Source organism: Mus pahari, chromosome 1, assembly GCF_900095145.1.
Source record: "Mus pahari chromosome 1, PAHARI_EIJ_v1.1, whole genome shotgun sequence".
NCBI lineage: Eukaryota > Metazoa > Chordata > Mammalia > Rodentia > Muridae > Mus > Mus pahari.
In genome coordinates, this window is record NC_034590.1 from 42,274,948 (window position 1) to 42,293,646 (window position 18,699).

Below are 18,699 nucleotides of genomic sequence, written 5' to 3' on the forward strand. Positions count from 1 at the left end.
AGAGTGAGTTCCAGGACAGCCGGGGCTATACAGAGAAACCCTGTCTCAAAACAAAAACAAAAACAAACCAAAACAAAACCAAAAAACTGTTTGAGTAGCTTGAGCCCACACTTCTGCCTGCTGGGACTGGAGGACAATGTGAGAAAGATGGTTGAGCTTAAGAAAAGAAAGTGGAGTCTGCAAGGAGGCTCCAACAGCCACCTGCGTCTTCGCCTGGCTGTTCCCAGGGATCGTAGTACTGGTGAAAAGGTTGAATTAACACTCCAAATGGTTCCTCTGCTAATTGAGGCCAAATTCCAGATTCCTTAAAAAGCATGTAAAGTTTCTATCTGGAAAGGGGCAACTGCATTTGGGAGCAATTACCCAGCTTAGGGGGCCAGAGTGATCTGTTTACACTTTGTAGCCCAGGGCCCTTTGGCTCTGGTCCACAAGCAGGAGATTGTAAAGGCAAGGGATTTCAGCCTAACTTGACTTCCCTCTTGACCTGTGTGTCTGAGCCAGAGAAAAGCAGGTAGAAAGCCCTGTTGTCACTTGCAAGCAAGTGTCCAAGCAAGTAGGACACAGAACATTGTGTTCTGGGTAAAGGAGTTGACACAGTGGTCCCCCTGCAGTGAAGACATGGGTCAAGTCCGACTGTAACTGTCGTGTCAGGATGCAGTTACTCAGGTGTATGAGCCTCAAAAATGATTTTTGCAAAACAAATTAGGAAGTAAGATTTCCCTGACATCTTCTGCTTAGTTACTACAACGCTTTGATTTAACTTTGCTTCTGAATACATTCCAGGTTAATCAGTGACCAAGGGGAGATAGAGAGGTTATCGCCATGCAAACTGTGCCAAGGTGGGTGTTTAAAAAAAAAAAAATAGGTGGCAAATTTGAAGATTTTATTTTTTATTATCTTTAATTAATTATTATTATTATTTTTTTTTTTCCGGAGACAAGGTCTTATTTCATGTGGCACTAGCTCGCCTAGAACTTGCTCTGTAGACTAAGAAGACTTGAACCCACAGAGTTAGGCCTGTTTCTACCTCCCAAGTGCTCAAACTAAGGGTGCACACCACAGTGCCTGGCAAATACAGATATCTTAGTCCAAATAGAACCATCTAGGACAGTTGGTCTAAACTCTGAAGTTGACAGTGGCTAAACTGTATGAGATTGAAACGCAGGCTCCTCCCTTTAAAGGACAAACTGTTCTCATTTCCCCCCCCTCCCCAGAACTTTGGTAATTTCAAAATTGTTTGAAGGTACTTGCCTTTTCTTAATGGAATCCTGAGGCTGGTGGCTTGATCTTGCTTGTTGAGATGTGCCCAGAGGTGAGGAAGCATAGAGAATGGGAAGTATCCATCGCAGAAGAGCAGGTCTTCCAGCTGTAGCAGCGCTGAGGAGACAGGAAGCGTCACCTGTGCTCGCAATGCCTGCGTGCAGGGATTCTAAACCAGACCACACTAAATACCTCTGGTAGACTGAGAAACTGGACATAACTGCAGGAAGAGGCTGAAATCTTCTTTCTAAAGCTGCCCCCAAACCCCCGCCCCCGGCTGTTTGAAAAAAATCAGTAGCTTTTCTGAGGATTGTTAAAACATTTATTTTGTGTTCCAGGCATGCATGGTGGTGCCTACCTTCAATCCCCAGCATTTGAGAGGGAACTTTTGGGATAAGCTCTCGCTTTCCAACTTCACTGAATCAGAGTCTCTCTCTCTCTCTCTCTCTCTCTCTCTCTCTCTCTCTCTCTCTCTCGTTTCTGTTTCTACATTATGCACTACTGGTTACATGGCTTCTGGGTGATTCCCCTGTCTCTGCTTTCCATCTCTTGGCAAGAGTGTTTGAGTTACAGTCGTATGCACACAGCTATTTACTCCGGGACGGACTGAAATTAGACAGTGAAGCTTGCATGGCTAGCAATTTTGTCTGCTGAACCATCTACCCAGTCCTCTAAAATCATTTAAATATGGACTTAGATGAGATACTGAAGTGTTAGTTTAGCAAATAGGAGAGCTTTTTGCTCTGCATCTTAAACCTTTTGAGCCAAGTTTAGTTCCAGCACACATGCTGGAGCAACTGTAGCCTCTGATACCTCTAACCTTGGCAGGAACTTGCACACAAGTGCACATATCCTCACACAGACATGTGCAGGTACACAATTAAAAACCATAAAAATAAATTCTGAACTAAGGAACTTAGACTGAAGCTGTGACATGAACTCTGAGGCATTTTGATCCCGTCACCCAGCAACGTTGACGGCAACCAAGAGTGTAACCACTCTAGTCCAATTTACAAAACTGCTCACAAAAGCCCAACTCCTTCCATGTTGGGTTTTTCTGATCCTGGCTTAGCTCAACAATTTACCATATTTTACAAGGTCAGAGCCCCTGACATTCACAATTAGCTTCCAAATTAACTTAGAAATGATAGTAAGCTCTCAGATAAATGATAGGATGGCCACTGGGGACCAGACCAATTTCCTAGAATAAGGTTAGGACTGAGTTGTTGCGTGGCGATGTGTGGATCACATCAAAGACTTGAGTAGGAATTCCTTGTGATACTAGAGATAGGACCTACAGTTCTGTATGCTTATGTGGCCTGCTGACCTTCCTTTGCCTGTAAACCAGATAACCTTTAAGTAATACTTTTGTTTGCATTGAAGGTTCTGTAAGAATCAAGAGCACGTGGTCACCTACCTGTGGAGGAGGCTTGGGGGGGGGGGCACTGTTTCTGGTTCCTGCTGAAGCCAGCATTCTGGAGATGGACAGCTGATCAATGAAATGAAGGTAGATTTTGTAAATTGTAGGTTCTAAGCAGGTAACTCACATGTGTGAAGGCCTGGACCAAGTCCACTAGATAGAGGGGAAGGCACCATTCTTAGAAAGGCTTGATTACTGATGGCTTTGAATGGGAGCAGAAATCATACTGGGCTGGATTCTGTCCTCAGTGGCATCATTTTTACCCTAAGAGAAACTTTTTAGTACTTAAAGATAACGGACACACTTCCTAACCCACTGTTTTTGTTTTACTGGATCCGTTTTCTGGATTGCTCCACAGGACAAGGACTGTTGCTTCCCTGAGTTGGCCTGCTTTCCCAGAGTATCTTAAAAGGTCTCTTGAAACGAATAAAATACTCAGAACTTCTGGGACTGTCCCAGACAGTGTCCTGTTACGGGCTTTAAACAGTCCCTCATGTGGAAGAAGCCCTATATCCTGGAGTCAGATGTCAATCATCCTGGGTATGTACAGGGGATTTAATGCTTTTAAGAATGTTTCATGTTTATCCCCATTAAATTTCAGTTTGCTTTGGATTTTTGGGAGCTTTGGGAATCTATCACTCCCAACTTTTGTTGCTTTATAGACTGACTGGCACTAATTTTCCTCTCCGTAGTTTCACTCAATTACTGGACTAAATTTTGACCATCTCAGGGATTCAGGAGTTTCTGAGGTTATTATGGGAAAAATTAGTGCATACTTATTCTATCAGCTTGTAAGTAGTGGATAATAGAATGTTCTCCAAAGTGAGATTAACTTCTACTCAAGTCCTGGGCTTCCCTATATGCCATGCATGTAGGCATCTTAAATTTATTTGTGCCTGTTTCTTACCTGTAACATGGAAACATAGTAGGACTATCTCATGCTACCTTTATGACATTATTATTATGATTAAATGAATTAACACATGCAAAGCACTTACATTAGTGCCTGAGACAGCACATGCATCATGTATGATAAACATAAGATAGATTGAGACTGGTTCCGAAAAGGAAGGCAATGCCTTGTTTATAACTCTAACGTCTGAAAGATAAAGAAATGCATTTGCTGTCATTATGCTGAGCTTTTGAATGAATACATTTCCATAAGGGGAAGGAGCAGGTAATATAATCAACTCTGTAGTTTCTAACCATAACAGATATTCAATGCTATAAATCAAGAAATCTTTGCCCAGAGAGACAGCTCAGAAGTGTAAAGGTTTTTTCTGTCAAGCCTGATGAGCTGAGTTTGCTCCCTGAGACCAACACAGTTAAAGGAGAGAATAGATTCCCATGGGTTGTTTTAGGATCTGCACACATGGACTGTGGCACATGTGCCACACATGCACACACACACACACACACACACACACACGAAAGAAAAGAAACTGACAATATGACATAATCTTGGCCATGAAAAGAGACGAGTACGTGTTGAACATTAAGACAACCTCAGTGGTGATCATTTTTAATTTGAGAGAACACCAGCAGGGTTTCATACATGCTAGGCAAGTACTCCACTGCTGAGCTACAGCCCCAATCCCAAACCAAGCCCAAGGTGAGTCTACTGTGTTTCTGTTCTGCCGAGGAAGCCAGAAAAGACCCACATTGCAAGTAAAGTCTGTATTCTGAGAAGGAGAACACATTTCGCTGAGGTTGTGCCCATAGCAAGCTGAGAAACAAACAAACAAACAAACAATTTAGGTATTTTTTAATACAAAAAATATAAAGAGCTGAATGAACATACTTGTGTTTCATAGATCTTCATTTTGCTTAAACTTCTGTACCTTTCTTGGTCATAGGAAGACTCAGCCAAGAATACATGCTTAGAAGAAAACTGTTTCAAGCATCGTCATTTACCACGTGGATGTATCTGCACAGCCCTCCCTTTCCACAAACACCAATACTGAAGTCCTGACGCTGGGAGTCCCTGAGTAAGTATATAGCCATATGATTCCTCCCTCACTTCACTGCCCTCTGTTAAATCAAGTTCTCAGGAGGCTAGAAATTTCAGTCTTTTAGAGACATCTTTTACATCTTTGAACTGTCCATGCTAATTTAGATGTAGGTTGGCTATTTCCCCATTTCTGTATCAGTACAGGGGCACTCAAAGAACGAAAGTCTGCAGCCTTTGTTCCTTTGTGTGTTCAATAAGTACCCCCTGATGCACTCACCTGCTGCACGATATGGGAGGAGCTTTTCTGTGGGAGCAGAGGCCACAGGTAATATGATCCACAGTTGTTGTGTGTGTAACGTGCTAATACTTTTGACAGCAACCATCTGAAAGGGGTGTAGCAAGTCATTTGAAATGTGTACACAGACAGCCCTCTCCATTACACTCACCCATATCATACCCATAATCTCCAAGGGCAGAGATGCTATTACACTTGGCAGGCCAAGATCTTCTGTGCTTACGTACACACAACTCCCACCAACTGTGTCGAGGAGTTACTTCAATGGAGTTTTCAGCAGCATAAATTTAGCCCAGTTCAGTCGTGACCACAGCAGGCCTGGCTAGACAGAGAGACCTGGCTGTGTTTTAAAAAGGCTGAAGACGAACAAAAAGGCTGCCAGGTTTCATAAGAAATGTTATCCCCAGAGCACTGAGAACTGTAGTTGGATACCCAATACCCTCCCTCTCCTTCTTCCACCACCAGTGGGCCCCAGGCTGGTATTCGAAGCACTTGAAACAGAGTGAAGATTAAAAGAAAATGTCTACCATGCAGCAAGACTGTATTTTGCAGCCTAGCTCATTATGTGATTGATGGTAGGAAAAAACAACATTTATTTGGAACATTTATTTATCTATAAAATATAAAGGGACACCTTGGAAGCAATCACCTTTTTGGTTTTGTTTGTTTGTTTGAGTCCATAAAACAAAAGCTCAAAGCCTACAAACACCACATTGCTTTGGGTGTTATATCGTATAATCTCACCCTGATACAAGTCATAGGAGTTTCCAATGTGATTTCTGGGAAGCTTTTTAGGGCCTCAGATCATATAGTCAAATTGATCAGACATTCCTGTCCTCAAGCCTTGGTTGCAATAATATCAGGATGTATTCCTAAGCCCTTGGCATTGCAACCCTCTAGGCTGTGAATATTCAAGTCCCACTTAGTCCTGACCATTTGAAAGTGGTACTTTGACCAGAGGAGCCTGGGTTAGAATCCCTGCTTTGTGCTCTGATAATTATATATCTTGGAGATGTTGCTTGACATCTGGAAGTCTTTTTTTTTTTTTCCCCTCATCTGCCTTCAGAGGTTGACAATAACTTATTCATGTTGGCGCTGTGTGGAAGCCCTCAGAGGAAGGGACATGCTTTGGTGAATGGCTACAGGCCACTGTTGAACATGTGTTGGGATACTGAGTAGACACTCAGCAAAACCTTTCTTCTACCTCTGGAGTTGGTACTCCTCCAGCTCTGTGGATAATAAGGAGAACACCGCTTTGAAAAAAATATCCTAATTAGCAGATAGACACAGTGGCACAAACATGTAATCTGAGCATTGGGGGAGGCTGAGGCAGGAGCATCACTGTGAGTAACAGTGAGACCTTGTTTCTAAAAACACAAGAAAGCAACAAAAACAAACCTTATATCGAGGCCAGGTGGTGCACTTAATCCTAGCACTGGGAAGGCAGAAGGAGATGGATGGCAGTGAGTTTGAGGCCAGCCTGGTCTATAGAGTGAGTTTTAGGACAGCCAGAGCTGCATAGTAATACTCTGGCAACAACAACAGTAAACCAAACCAACACACACTTACACACACACACACAAACACACACACACACACACACACACACACACACAGTACAATTTATTAAAGTTCATATGCAGCTTTTGTCCCTCTTCATTTTGGTGAGAGCAAAAAACAGGAACAATTCTTTCAATGTTACAAAACTAGTATGTTTCATTATAATTAGTTTAGTAATCAAAAACTACTCCTTTTTAGACTTGTGTTTTCTTCGTTAAAAGCAAACCAAAGCAAACCAAAAGAGAGGTGATAATATGTGTACCTTAGTTTGGAATCAGATTAATCGTATGGTAAAAAAATTCATTACTCTGTATGAAAATGTCCAAAAGGTACTCTAAACACATTTTTTAAAAATGATGTGTTCTTGACTCAGAAAAAGTACAATAGGTTAATTTGAAAGATATGAATAATTCAACACAGAATCATGGGCTCCTTGCATAGTTTCTTATATGAAAGCACGGCTTTATCATTGTTAGGGGAAACTGGAATATGTAACCCAAGGCCTCTCTTCATAGCTGTATATATGTATTCATGTATTTATTTTAAAGAAGAAAGTAACAGCTAAAATTAGTATGTTTGTAGAGAGCACTTGCAGTGTATGTGTGTGTGTGTGTGTGTGTGTGTGTGTGTGNGAGAGAGAGAGAGAGAGAGAGAGAGAGAGANTGAGAGAGAGAGAAAGAGTGAGAGAGATTGGTGATTGCAATGTAACAAAATTATTTGTATAATAAAGTCAGAAGAAATGGGACAATTTGGACCTGCATGACGGTTCATCAGGTAAAGCCACCAAATCTATTGACCTAATGATGCAAGTATCCACGTGGTGGAGGGAAAGAACTGATTCCTGCAAATTGTCCTCTTACCTTCCCATGAGCGTGTGGCATGAATACCCCATACACTCTAAACTCACAAAATGAATAAATAAAATGTGCTTCTATTTTTTAAAAAAGGAAAAATATTTACTATGAATATAAATTCAAGAGATTGATCAATATCTAAATGGAGGCCAAAGTTGATGTACATATATCCAAACCTAAGACTACCCACGTGATCCTAACACCAAGTTTCCAGGCTACACATGTGATGCTAAGATTAGTAGTTCTATATTATCAACCAAATGTAAAAATATTAAAGTAGAAACCTGTATTCCATATTTCACGTCGTATCTGTTTATTTCACGTTGCCTCTCTAGTTCTGGCTGAGTTTGTGATTGTGTCTCTAGTCTAAGAAAAATTCTTAGAAAGACAAGGCACCGAATATTAAAGTAGAAACCTGTATTCTATCTTTCACGTCATATCTGTTTATTTCACGTTGCCTCTCTAGTTCTGGCTGAGTTTGTGATTGTGTCTCTAGTCTACGAGAAATTCTTAGAAAGACAAGGTAGTACCTTCCTGTTTTGCCCCCAATTTGGGGAAGCCTTCAGTTTCCCTTGCTTGTGTGTACTATCACAGGACTGTCCTGGCTGCATCAAATTGATTTAGGACACTCCGAATTTTCTTAAAAATTAAATTTCCTGTGAAAACATAACAGGACCAGCAACATCGAAAAAGCATTATGGGAAAAGTGCCAGAGGTTGAGCTAAAATGCAGGCAGAACACTTTGTGTCAGGGAGGAGGGGAAAGGGGTCAGAGAGGAGGGCTGAAAGAGAAAGCAGGGCAGCAGGAGAGGCATGGCGGAGAGGAGGGACCAAAATTAGAACAAGAGGCGCTGTTTATTAATAACCTTAGTGACCCACAGGCCCCTGACACAAAATACATTAAGGATTCTTGGGACACTCTGGCCTGTCACTCACAGGAGGAGCCAATAAAATGGTGCTGGAGACTGCAAATGTTCTGAGAACACATGAAAAAGAAAAAGAGAAACTGGAATAAGAAGAGGCACAGAGTCAGAGGCATAAAAATATCCTTGTGGTGCTCCATGATCCCCTTTCTTCCCCTCCAGCGCCCTACTGGAGTCAGTACGTAGCACAGGCTGGCCTTGAACTTTCAGCAACCTTCTTAACATGAGACTCATATTCCTGGAGTTGCAGTAGTGTACCTGGGTGCCCAGTTTTCTTTGCATTGCTTGGTTATTTACCTTGCTTTGTATGTACGAAGTGATTTCCATGCACTGAAACTTTTTTTTTATTTACGTAACTTTTGCCTGGCAGTTATATGGAGTAATTTATTGGTTTTAAATTACACATTTAAAAAAATCGCAATCTTGGGTTTATTATTAATATCTAACATTGACATGTGATCTCAGTGCTCAGGAGGCTGAGGTAGGAGTATTGCTCGAGAATCAAGGTCAGCCTGACAGTTCCAGGTCTCAAAAAAAAAATCAACCAATTGATTATATCCATCCCTCAATTTAAAATCTATTAAAAACCTTTGTTTTCTGATATCGGGGACACTGTTCTGTCTGAGCATTTAGCGGTTGCCATACCTACACACATTCATGAATGCAGATGTTAACAGCCTTCTCTCTGTTTTGGGGAAGGACTGGGCTCTGTGGGTCTCATGGTGAGGTCATGTGAGCCTGCTCTTTCTTCTAGAAAGTCTAGAAAGAGACTTCTTTCTTTGGGAAACGTTTAAGTCTCTCAGTTCTCTGAAGACAGCTTGTTTTGGTCCCGTTGTAAGAATTCATTTAATAAGACGACTTCTGGAAGAGCTGTGTGCTAGTGGCCCTCTTTCCTTGTCTTTACATTTCCTCTCCTCATCTTTTCAGCTTCACTTTCCTCCAGAACTTTCCCTTTTTGTTAGGTACCCTTTCCTATCTGGTAATCTTCTCCTCACTGAGCAGTTTCCTGGGATTTGTGCCCTTGGGTGTTATTCTTTAAGACCTAAACTCAAAATGTGAGAGAATGCATTTGTGCATTCCTGTTGGCAATCTAAGGTTTCCAATTTTGAGTTATCTCATGCAGAAAAAAAACCATGTGTTCTCTCATTTATCTTTTTATATGACCTTCTATACATTTAGAGTTTCATCTTCTCCTTCTCCTTCTTCCTCCTCCTCTTATTTCTCCTCCTCCTTCTCTTCCACCCTCTTCTTCATAAGATGGTCTTACATTCCATGCTTTTCTACATGTAATCTTTCTATTACATTTTATTATTGTTTTCTGGGAAAAGTTATTTGTTTGTATATTTGCCATTTAACTGGTTCCTTATTCAAATAATTAGCTGATTTTGGTTCTTTTTGAGTTGTCTAGATGGATATTACCCATAGACAGTGATTTTTCTGTTCCTCCTACTCCCTAAAAAAAAGTAATTTCTTTATTTTCTTTTTCCTGTCTTACTTCAAGGCAAGAACCTCCATGCTATTTAAAGTATTCCTTATTAGAAGTGTCTCTAATATTTTGCTGGCAAAGATGTAGTCCCAAACATGTTGTGCTTTTGGTCAGCTCTTGTGCTGGATATTTTCCCTCCAGTTAACTTTAAATCTACCTTCCTGAGCCTTCTGTTTGTTGGCCCTCACATTGGGAAGTCTCCTGGGACATTTTTCTAAATATTGAACAAGTGTGACCCTTTTATACTTGAGTGAGCTCTGGATATGCAGACGTCTCCTGCACGTATCATCCATTCCTCTTTTCAGGCCTAAACACCCATTGTTCCCTGGCAGCCAAGCTCTCCTTTAACTCTCAGGCAGTAAAGATCTGAGCTGCTCTTGTTTTACTTCATGCGACACCACCAGGCTATTTTCTGCCAACTGAAAAGTTAGTGTCTTGCATAAGATTTTTTATATTTTCACATTTTAAGGAAATGCTAAACTATTTTTCTCACATAGAAATTATCATTTCATTTGAATTTGCTGACTTTTTGCCAGTGGGAAGTAAAAATAACCCAGTTTTGCATATGCCAAGCAAAAAGAATTGGTTACATGGATTTAGGTTGGTTAGAACAATAACCGGGAAGAGGCTGAGGGAGGAAAAAGCCTCCTACAGCATCAGCTTCTGAGGAAGCTGGGGTACCTATGTCAAAGCAAGCTGGTGGATGCCTCTTGAGTGGGCAGGGCCTAATGATGGGGGGAAGGACCTTGAGCATTTCACGGTGTCACCCTCTCCCTGCAAGTCTTCACATACAAATTGTGAGATAATGCAACAAGTCCCATTAAGCACCTAGTTTGACACATGTCACCCAGCACACACTTATCCCAATGACTGTTAAGACTATTGGATTTGATGGTATTTTAGTGAACAAATGGAAAGTGAAGACCCTTCTCCATCATGACTCCTCCCTTCATAGAGCCAATTCCACGAACACTCAAGAGTTTTACCATTTAGGCAACAGAAAGAGATGTAGTGAGGGTTTGACCTAAACTTCTACAAAACATAAGAGGAATGGGTAGTTTTATTCCTCCTCTGCTGCTTGTCAGTTTTCTGTGGGCCTAACTTGTTGTTTCAAACTGCTGGGGCAAGCTTTTTTCTGCTCACCGAGACCCAGCTTTTATCCAAGGAAGACATTTTGATAATGGGGGTCATTTAATCACTGTGTCCATGTGTCTAGAGTTTAAGAAACTCGTCAGTACACCTTCATTTCTCCAATTTGTTAGTCCAGGGAAACACTCCTATTAGTATGAAACTTAGAACCTAAGGAGAAAGGATATGACCTTTTTTATGTCTTTTCCTACACAAAGATAGAAATCTACTTAAAAAACAAAAACAAAAACAAAAAACGTGGTGGGAGGTAACTGTATTATTATTGTTTAAAATTATTTATCCTTTGCTCCATATTTTGCCTTGTTTATTTTATCTGTCCTGCATTCCCCGAGGGGTAGACTCGAGGCCCCCATTTGGTTTTTATTAGTGTAATCAGTTAATAGCTGTTCTATAATGCTTTACTTATTGTGCTAATTTTCTGTAGTTATGTCCAGAGGCAGTTTTCTGGAAGACTACATTAAAAAAAACAAAACAAAACAAAATAACCCCCAAAACCAAGTTTCTTCTTTAATGGGTTTGGTTACCACTTATAGCCTCGGCTCAGATTATTGAACACTATTGGTCTACAAAGGTACTGAAAATACATATTGACTTTAGCTAGTATTTTAAATGTATATCTGTGTATAAATGTATGAATGTGTAGCCTATGTAAGCCCTAATGTCTGCACTGACACTGGTCCAATATATCAGCTCCTTGAACTCATTATACACATATGTGTCTCCCTTCTAGGGCCCAGGACAAGAGGGTCCACTGCCATATAGAGGTTTTCATGGGAATGTACCCCCGTGTGAGTTTTGATATTTATAGGACTAGTCTTTAAATATAAATGGATCTTCATAGCAGGCTACATTGACAAACTTACCTGAAGGATAACTCAGGAAATATTCTCTTGTGTGCAATAGATTATGTCCTCCCATGATTCACCTCCTGAGCTAGATAAAACTCATCTTCAAAGCTAATACCACGCATTCTAGGTCTACCTGCAGTGGGAGCTAGCTGGACCAACTCTCTGGATGGCAAGGATCTCAGATGAGTACATCTGCTGCCGCTGGCCCTGGATGCTCTGTGTAGTGCAGATGATGGGGTCTATATCAGATACTGATGGTTTTCTCTGCAGTCTCTGGCAATGATCAGGGAGCCACACAAAACAAGCTTTCATCAAGGCTTTAAAGTAGCCAAGCAGTCTTTATGTGACATGCTGGCTATGAAAACTGACCCAGGTTTTATTTCTGTTTTGGAACATGTGTGCATACATACATGGTGAGCCGTGTGCCGGATAGGACTAGAGTCTAAAGGGAGCTTGGCTTGTTTGCTGCATACCTTGGACCACGTATTTACCACAGCTGTGTTTGGTTTGTGACTTGCCACGTGAAATTAAGTGTAGGAATTTTCACCTGTGATATCATATCAGCACTCAAAATGTTTTTGGGGCTTGGAGAAATCTAAACTTTGGCTTTTGAGTTATAGGATCCAACCTGAAGTAAATCTGTGCCAAAATGATATCCAAAGTAAAATTCTAGTTTAAGAACTGTGCAGACTAGATATTTGTTAGCTTGACACATGCTATGGTCATCATGGAAGAAGGAACTTCACTTAGGATAATGCTTTCATCTTATTCATTTGTCAGTCTGTAGGGTATTTTCTTCATAAATGATTTATGTAGGAGGGCCCCGTCCACTGAGGGTGGTGTCTCCCTAGACAAGTGGTCCTAGGCTGTATAAAACGCAACCTGAGGGGCTTGAGAGATGACTCGGCAGTTTAGTGAACCTGTTGCTTTTGCAGAGGACTCACATTCAACTTCTGTCACTCCCAGGGTGGCTCGAAGCTTCAGGGCATCTAGTGCCCTCTACTGACCTCTTCAGATACCAGGCACATACATGGTGCATATACATAGTGCATATACGTACATGCAGGTCAAGCAGCTAGCCAGTAAGCAGCACTCCTCCATAGTCTCTGCTTCAGTTCCTGCCTTGAGTTCCTGCTCAGAATTGTCTCAGTGATGAATGGTGACTGCGGCATGTAAATCAAATGAACCTTTCTTCCCCAAGTTGTTCTGGTCATGGTGTTTTATCACAGCAATAGAAACCTAACCAAGATAAGAGCTGTTGTAAGTAATGGCTATAAGAGGAGAGAAAAAGAACAGAGGACCACAAAGGACAGAGGAGAGCGGTACTCTTGGGAAAGTCACTTCTTTCTCAATCTTATTTTCCTTCCTTAACCCAGATTAAGACCCCGGAGAAGAATTGTCAAAGGGACTTACCTTTAAGGAAGCCTGTGATCCTATAAAAGTGATCATCAGTGTAAATCAAATCAAAAGACTTCGATGACCTCTCCAGCACTCAGTCTCCAGCACCCAGAACAGGTCAGGTATGTAACTGATGATGGACAGGTCAGGTATGTAACTGATGATGGACTGAATGGTCCCGGGGAGATGGTTACCAGGTCGCTATGGGGGTGGGCAGAAGGGAGAGGAAGGACAGGGAGCTATGTGCCAAGGTGTTGCTGGCAATGCTGTGTGCAAAAGAAAATGAGATCTCTTGTCGTTGACTGTTGTTGAGATAGAAGATGGATGAAATGTTGTGTTCAAATGAGCCCACCTGAGTGTACCACTGGCAACGATTGGCTCCTTCCAAATCCCTATGATGGTGTAATTTGAGAGGTTTGCCTTTAGGTAACGCCCTCAGAGGCCCTCAGAGGAGATAATGAATAGATTTGCAAGAAAAAAAAAACAAAACAAAACAGGGAACCCACGTACAATTCAGGAGAAGTACTTTGAGGTATTTCAAGGAAGACTCTGAGAAATAATCATAAAGTTTAATGAGAAGAACTCTTAACTGTGATATGGTTTTCTTCCAAGAAGCAATTTTGGATATACTATTTCAAGCTTTAAGTTACAAACTCAGTGGCTAGACCTTGAATGCTTTTATTTGTGTCTTGGGGCTTCCATTCCTTCAATTGAAAAAGAAAATTATTGAGAGGATTTTTTTTTTTCCTAGAAAGATTAATGGGTATCGCATTGGCTGGCCAGCTCCCATAAAAACTATAGCAGCATAGAATCACTGAGATTAAGAACTAGGTTTAAATCATGGGACAGCCTAGTAATACCAGTGCTTAATTGTGAAACCTGTAGCATTGATTTGATGAAGAAAAACATTGTCATGGTATGACTGCAACTTTTACTTGCAGTTGTTATTGGAGACATTAATGGGAGAATGTCCTACACAGACTTTGGCAGTCATAGGACCAGTTCTCAAATTAAAATGAAGTTTCAAATCCAAGCACAGGAACAAACTAATTTACTTGAAGGATAACAAAGGAGGCTCTTGCCTAAAAATAAATGCGCTAGATTTGGCTTCAATGTTAGGTAGCACTTCTTTTTAATTTTTGTAAACCTGAAATCCTTCATAATTCATATAGATACAAATGCCAGCCTCTTGAAGGTGAAAAATGGGTATTATATTTTATTTTACATTCTCAATGTCTAGCACCTGTTTCTTGGTATGTAACAATCTCCTTAACTGTTGTTGAAATGGCAGACTAAAAATACTTTGTCTCTGTGTGTGTGTGTGTGTGTGTGTGTGTGTTGTATTATGTGTGGTGTATGTGCACATGTGTACGCAGATGCAGAGGCCAAAGGAGGACATTGGGTGTCATCCTTTGAGACAGGGTCTCTTACTGAGCTTGGGGATAGGTTGACCGTCATTATGTCCCATCCATGCTCTCTCTCTCTCTGTCTCCCATAGCATTGGGGCTATAGTTGCTCATGCTTGTGAAGCAAGTGCTCGTACACACCAAGCTCTTGCTCCTGCTCCAAGTTGCAAATTTTTGACAGAGTTTCAGAATGTGATGTCTTGCTGTGCACATCCTTCCAGTAACTGGATGGATCTACCACTTGCGCACCGACAAGGAAGCAGGCAGAAGCAGGCTGCATGTGGCGAGTTGGCTCTAATGCTGAAAACCAGAGAAACTTTAATGGTGTACCATTGTAAACTTCTTGTTCTCTTTCAAATATCTGAAGGTGTGGTCCCATGATTTATGGACCCCTGTGAGGACAATTGCCTGGGACACAGGAATAACTGCTCTTATTACACAACAGTTCTTCACTGGATGACAACTTTAATAAGTGTGACTGGTGAGCTAGGAAAAACTGCGTCCCTATAATCTAAGCACTGTGTGTGTGTGTGTGTGTGTGTGTGTGTGTGTCAAGGCAGGAGGATTAGGAGATTGAAGCCAGCCTAGGGTGCATAGTTTGACGCTAGTCTGGGCTATAAAGTGAAAATGTGCCTGGCATCATTCCTGGAGTTAGGTATATCCAGTATTCTAGGGTTCTAGAATCCCTAACAAAACAACATCAATCACCTCCCCTCAATAAACCAACGAAAGAAACAATTTTGCAGGTAAACACAATCAAAAGAGATTTGTTGGATGTCACACTAGGAGAAGAAAAAAGAGGTGGCACCCCCAAGTCCATCGGCGAGGTTCTGCCATGAGATTTAGCTTTAAACAGAAAGTAGGAGCTGTGTGTGACTAATCAGTCCTGGTCAAGACGTGGTCCTGCCTGTGATCACCATTTTGGCTCCAGTTCCTTCCATCAGGTGGTCTGCAGAGGTGGGATCTCTTCTGGGGGAGACATACCGCTTGTCCGGCTGACACCAGGCTAAGAGCCTTTTCCTTCTCCCTGAATAAGATTCCTGGAGAAATTTCAGTCACTTGAGGGTGCATTGCCTCAAGAGCTTGATAGCCAAAGAAGTCACAAGTGTTCTTAGAATGCCTTTATTATACCTCCTCCATGAGGTCGCAAGCTGAGCACGTGCATGGGGACATCCCCTTGCTCATGTCCTCAGGCTGGCTTCAGTGTCTTGCTTACTAGCCTTGCATATGGGACAATGGCCTGCTCTGCTGTCTTTTGAATCTGTAGTGTCTTCCTAAGGCCCATGTGGTAGTGCTGATGTGGTTTTTAAGAAGTGGTAGGGCACTTCTCAAAAGAGGTTCAACCTACTGGAAGGAGGTTAGGCCATTCAGAGGCTTGTCTTGGAAGGAGATATTCAGACCCTCCATCTTTCTTTGTTTTTAGGTGTCATCTGCGGTTTTTCCTCTGCACCACATCTTCCAACTATGATGTTGTCTATCATCAAAAGGCCCAGAGCAATGAGATCACGTCATGGTGGACAGGTACCACCGTAACTGTAAGCCAAACTAAAACTTTCTTTCTTAAAAGTTAATTTTCTCAATACTTAAAAAAAAATTAAGTAATTAATTTTTTTAGAGTAATGAAAAATAAGTAATTATTTAATGCTTTTAGACTAGTGAAGAGCTGAGCAGTAGGGGCCCTCAGGATTGGAAGACAGTGTTGGGTGCTTTGCACTGACTTCAGCAAGCTAAAATTCTAAACGTGAGCTTCATCGTTTCTTCCAGCCCAGCATAAAGAGAAAGCATGACCCTAGACGTGGAGTGAATTGAGTGTGCAGGTTCCTACGAGTTCACTGGGGCTCCAGTGGGGATTGGGCAGGCTCCAAGCACTAAATAACCCTAATGATATCAGGTAGGGGCTCACCAGGGAGCTGTTTGAGAGTTTGTCAGAGCATATTAAAATACAATACATCCCCATCATCCAAAATGGAACATCAGTCCATCTGTCCATACATTCTTTCCTGATATTAAATTAGTCCAGGGGCTTTTAAAAATTACATCATCTACTCAGACCCCCTTCTTTCGCCAATGGAAATGTGGGGAGAACGGAGAGAAAATCAGAATAACGCACACGGGTGGAAGTTCCATAATTGAAATCATTATTGCTTCAGACACCAGTGCTTTAATCAGCAGAATCATAAATCAATGCTTCTCGCATGTGAAGGTTGAAAAATAAAGGGATGTTAAACAAATTGCTCCTCTTAAAAGGCATGATGCAATTGGAAGCCACTGGAAATGGATAAAAAAGTGCTTTCTGAAGGGACATGTCGCTCTAGCATTTTATCTTCCACTTAATTAAAAAAAATATATTACCTGGTCCTTTCTTAGAAATTACATATTGGAGGTCTATAATGGCTGAGCCTTTAACCCATTTAAAAAATTTACTCCTAGGAACAGTTAATATTTGACGTTTAATTGCTTTTACTTGTTGGAGAAGAAAATATGTTTCTTTCCTTCCTTTCTTGATTGACTTTGCCAAAAATCACCTTGTGGTCTGTGAAGATGGTAAGGAGAAATTGATTTTAAGAAATGCTCAGTACAGGTATATGTATAGGCATATGCATATACACACACACACACACACACACACACACACACACATACACACACACACATACATATATACATGTGCGTGTGTGTATATTCCTCTTGTGAGAGTACCTGGTATTTCTCTCTGGACAACTCTGCTAGGTGGGTGATATTGCCTCTATTGAATAGTTCCGGTGCAGAGGAGAGGTCTAGAAAGTGTATGTGCTTGCACGGGATGACCTAGTTAGTAAACCATGGGTGTCCTTATTCTATCCACCATGACCAAGTTGTGTGCTTCTAGTCATAATTTTTTGGTAGATGTAAGGGGTCAGTGGGAACAGGACAAAATGCCATGTTGGAGTAGCTAATTCTCCTGATCCTGGGACATTCACCATATTATCTGCAAAAAAGAAAAGGCAAGACTTGTGGCTTTCCTGAGAAGAGTCCTTCCTGGTGATGGACCTAAAGGAGCTGCCAAATGTACTGTATCAGTTGTACTGACTGGGAAGAGATTCTCATCTGAGTCTTTGCAGAGATGAGCACGGAGGCTGGGTTTTTTCTAGAAGAACACCTGTGTAGAGACCGTGTGATTGGGCTGGCCTTGGTGTACAGAGGAGGAAAGAAACCATGGGTCTGATTCCCACAAGTCAGAAGATGTCCATTTCCGTGCTGTTTGCTTTTCCTCCTTTTCCAGGCAATACATTTAGCATCGTAGACCACAGTGCTTTTGCTTTCTTTTCTTCTCTGTCATCCCTCCCCAAAGCCGGGTATTAGTGAAAGCTCTTGAAAGCTGCTCAAACCAACTGCTTCTACACATTATCCCTCTGGAGCTCGGGTGACAGGCCTCCTCAGGTTTCACCTTCTGCGGCTTGTGGTCACAGATGGGCTGTGCCTCTTCCACCTCACAGGGAAATATTTGTGTGTTGGTCTCCTCAGGTTCCTTTCCTCCTAGGACTGGTCCTGTTGGCTCCGTCTTCACACTGTTGGTTAACAGTGGACTCTCTGACTTTCATGAGGATGACTGGATATCCACTGGGAGGCCAGGAGGCTGCCCTTCCGTGCTTTGACTTTGTTCTGTCAGAATTGATGAGGTTAGCAACTATGGAATCAGAGGATGTGGAGAGGGAGGGGGGAGGTAGAGGGGGAGAGAGGAAGGGAGGGAAGGAGAGAGTGAGAGACAGATAGACAGAAAGACGCAGAGAGAGAGAGAGAGACAGAGACAGAGACACATAGAGAGAGACAGAGAGAGGGACAGAGAGAGAGAGAGAGAGAGAGAGAGACAGAGAGACAGAGAGACAACAGAGAGAACCCTGTTAGCCAGAAGCAGAGAAAGTCATTATTAGGTATCCTCTTGTATATTCTCCATCTCAAGCTCTCAAGCTCCAGTGATCCTTCTGAACCTCCCGCCCACATCCCTGGGCTATGGTGACAGCCTGGAAAGGCCACACCTGGGACTTTTACTGAGGGATCTGCATTTACATTTCAAATGCTATCCAGAATGTCCCCTATACCCTCCCCCACACCCTGCTTCCCTGCCCACCCACTCCCACTTCTTGGCCCTGGCGTTCCCCTGTATGGGACA

General features: G+C 41.9%; 1 long non-coding RNA gene across 2 annotated transcripts in view; it reads left to right on the top strand.

Annotated features, from left to right (window-relative positions):
- Positions 1–18,699, top strand: part of LOC115063625 — a 49,296-nt gene that overhangs the window by 20,666 nt on the left and 9,931 nt on the right. For both annotated transcript variants that reach the window (XR_003843481.1, XR_003843480.1), the window contains exons 2-5: positions 3,039–3,220; positions 4,537–4,668; positions 13,122–13,265; positions 15,973–16,084. This is a non-coding gene — a long non-coding RNA (uncharacterized LOC115063625). The remainder of the gene's footprint in view (positions 1–3,038; positions 3,221–4,536; positions 4,669–13,121; positions 13,266–15,972; positions 16,085–18,699) is intronic.